Below are 3,907 nucleotides of genomic sequence, written 5' to 3' on the forward strand. Positions count from 1 at the left end.
TTAACATACATATGACCACTAAAGAACCTTGTGTTAACATACATATGACCACTAAAGAACCTTGTGTTAACATACATATGACCACTAAAGAACCTTGTGTTAACATACATATGACCAATAAAGAACCTTGTGTTAACATACATATGACCAATAAAGAACCTTGTGTTAACATACATATGACCAATAAAGAACCTTGTGTTAACATACATATGACCAATAAAGAACCTTGTGTTAACATACATATGACCAATAAAGAACCTTGTGTTAACATACATATGACCAATAAAGAACCTTGTGTTAACATACATATGACCAATAAAGAACCTTGTGTTAACATACATATGACCACTAAAGAACCTTGTGTTAACATACATATGACCAATAAAGAACCTTGTGTTAACATACATATGACCAATAAAGAACCTTGTGTTAACATACATATGGCCAATAACTTGAAGTTTGTAGTGATCGTGTCTAATTTAATTCAGAGTATTAACTCCTACTTGTGTATATTAATGCAGTGCAATTCATATGTAAAGGGTCTTACATGGCATCATATCATTGTTTGTGTCAAGGTTGATAATCATGGACTGTAGTTATAGAATACTTACTGCATAAAGGCACAGCAGCCTCCTCCTTCTGGTCTCCATGGACAACCTGACAGATGTAATATCCATAATCATCATCACCATCATCGCTGAAGCCTCTCAGTGTCAGAGACACGTGGCCTCTCTCCAGCTCCTGATTGGTGAGACTCAGTCTGCCCTCGTAGTGCTCCCCCTCTATCACCTGGCCAGCCTTATACAGGTAAATACACTGTGACTCTTTAAACCACCTGATTGTCATGCCAACAGCGCTGGTCGCAGGAGAGAGGTGGCACTTGAGGATGGCATCATGACCTTCATAAGCTGTTCTGCTTTCAGGGATGAGTTGAAAATGTTCTGTTGGATGGAAGGAAAAACATATTGACACGTAGTAACTAATCAGTTTACTATTATTCATAATCAAGCAGATATACAGAAGAACACCACTGACTAATTATTTGTCCACTTCACATTCTCTTCTGGAGTTTTAGACACAGTGACCATTTAGGAAAACATCATACTACATACACACAGTGTGTACATCATACTACATACACACAGTGTGTACATCATACTACATACATAAAGTGTGTACATCATACTACATACATAACGTGTGTACATCATACTACATACATAAAGTGTGTACACACATCATACTACATACACACAGTGTGTACATCATACTACATACACACAGTGTGTACACACATCATACTACATACACACAGTGTGTACATCATACTACATACACACAGTGTGTACATCATACTACATACATAACGTGTGTAACATGCTACATACTGTTGCAGCTTACATGGAGTGCAGTATGTGTAACATGCTACATACTGTTGCAGCTTACATGGAGTCAGTATGTGTAACATGCTACATACTGTTGCAGCTTACATGGAGTCAGTGTGTGTAACATGCTACATACTGTTGCAGCTTACATGGAGTCAGTATGTGTAACATGCTACATACTGTTGCAGCTTACATGGAGTCAGTATGTGTAACATGCTACATACTGTTGGAGCTTACATGGAGTGCAGTATGTGTAACATGCTACATACTGTTGCAGCTTACATGGAGTCAGTATGTGTAACATGCTACATACTGTTGGAGCTTACATGGAGTCAGTATGTGTAACATGCTACATACTGTTGCAGCTTACATGGAGTCAGTATGTGTAACATGCTACATACTGTTGGAGCTTACATGGAGTGCAGTATGTGTAACATGCTACATACTGTTGCAGCTTACATGGAGTCAGTATGTGTAACATGCTACATACTGTTGGAGCTTACATGGAGTCAGTATGTGTAACATGCTACATACTGTTGGAGCTTACATGGAGTGCAGTATGTGTAACATGCTACATACTGTTGCAGCTTACATGGAGTGCAGTATGTGTAACATGCTACATACTGTTGCAGCTTACATGGAGTCAGTAACATGCTACATACTGTTGGAGCTTACATGGAGTGCAGTATCAGTATGTGTCCAATTATCTAGCGGTCTCAGTCAATGAGTGAATGAATGAATGAATGAAAACTTTATTTAACAGATTGCAGAATGGGTACAATACAGTACGGCTCAATACATACAATTGTTAAGGGGATGCAGACCAGAGAAAGACGTTTGTCTTGTTTCCATCAGGGTCCCCCATTTTCAATTCATATAGACATTTATGACATACACAACATACATGACATTTATGGCATAGGGACATATAGTGTGTGACTAAACTAAATGTCCCCATTGGAAGGGTGTGGGCGAATGACTTAATTAAACCAAAGAAACAATTCGGACTTTGTAAGAATGTTCATTTATTAGGACTCCAATGTCCAAACATCCGGTTATTACTCGGTTGCAATAATCACCAGGTGGTTAATTAAGCAAGCAGTTAGCTTGTAGCTGGTAGTTAGTAGCAGCTTGCATTCAAGCGTTGGTGGATAATGTCAGTATAGAGGTCGATATGGCATTTGGTAATGTTCAACCAAGTCGACGTGGATAGTGGTTTGTTGAGAGTCAGGTTACAGTTAGCAACTGCCAGTAGTTGATAGCATTTAGTCAGTTGTCAACGTGCAGTCGGCGTTTAGTCAGCAACGTACATTCAGACGTTAGTCAGGTTACAGTTAGTCCCATTATTTACCTATACAAAGGAAAAGGAAATAAACGGCATTAATTAGTAACTAGATATATGAATCAAAGGATAAATGCGGATATTAACGGCGCATACAATGCAACGTACCGTTGGCCAGTCAGAGTTCGCCCACAGGGCTTTTCACCTTACAGCCTATGGTCAAGAGTGTCCCTTAAATAGCGCGCCGCGCCGGCGCAGAGACAGCTTACCTGTCCAGAGTCACAATACGTGTTCCAAAGTGCGTCCACTAGGCGGCACCAGATAATAACTAACGCATGCAATAAACACATACAATAAATGTTACTTATCGTTAGCCTCATAGGATAACTGCCTAAGTCATTTTTTGGCCAAATTGATATTTGTGCTTAACTCTACTCTCCTCACACTGCTGCACCACCCTGGCTTAGTGGCTGTGTCCTCAGCCAATCAGAACCTTGTTATTTTAAACATTTCTTTCTGCCTAACTCACCCGTTTTTTCTTCTTTCTTTTTCCCGGAAGTCTTGAAAAATGACTTTGCCATGTTTCCTGTAGAAAGAAGTGAATATCATACAACGGTTAAACTATTCTATTAAAACATTATTAATATCAAACTGTTAATATATTCTATTAAAACATTACGAATACCATCAAATTGTCTATTCTATCTTTACTTAGGCACTTGGGTCAGTTGAGAGCTCTTGTCAACTCTCCACATTCATAAAGGTTGAGTCAATTGAATCGAATAATTCTTACCCCAATCAGTTTAGACCACTTTAAGAGAAATACGTTAATCCACTGAGTCCAAGGGCCTTGACCGACTCCTATGAAGTCCTACCACACTGAAATAACTACATTTGCTTTCTCCGTCAACCCACTCCTTGAAGGTATGAAGTATGTAGGCTACCTGTGACTATTGGGCGGTTCCTGACTCATCCAATAGGGGGTATCTGCAGAGCCGCAGAGCCAGGCTGGACGGGTTGGAGGCGGTCTGGACAAGTATTCGTGGTCTGGACAAGTATTTGCACTACTGCGCACCATTTTCAACTTCACTTTCGTCTCGTTTACATAGGTACATAGACAGTAATGTTACATCTAGACATTTATGACATGTAATAATAGAGTAAACTTGTAAATAGACAGTAATGTTACATCTAGACATACCAGATCTAGTAATAATAGAGTAAACTTAACTTTCGTCTC

General features: G+C 39.3%; 1 long non-coding RNA gene across 1 annotated transcript; it reads right to left on the reverse strand.

The window, feature by feature from the left end:
- Positions 1 to 617: 617 nt before the first annotated feature.
- Positions 618 to 3,571, reverse strand: LOC311240039. Its single transcript, XR_014620462.1, has 3 exons — positions 3,461 to 3,571; positions 3,197 to 3,253; positions 618 to 941 (listed from the first exon to the last, which is right to left on the reverse strand). It is a non-coding gene; the product is annotated as an uncharacterized lncRNA (long non-coding RNA).
- Between the last annotated feature and the right edge of the window lie 336 nt (positions 3,572 to 3,907).

The sequence above is a fragment of the Notolepis coatsorum genome, assembly GCF_963971535.1.
Source record: "Notolepis coatsorum genome assembly, chromosome: 1".
Taxonomy (NCBI): domain Eukaryota; kingdom Metazoa; phylum Chordata; class Actinopteri; order Aulopiformes; family Paralepididae; genus Notolepis; species Notolepis coatsorum.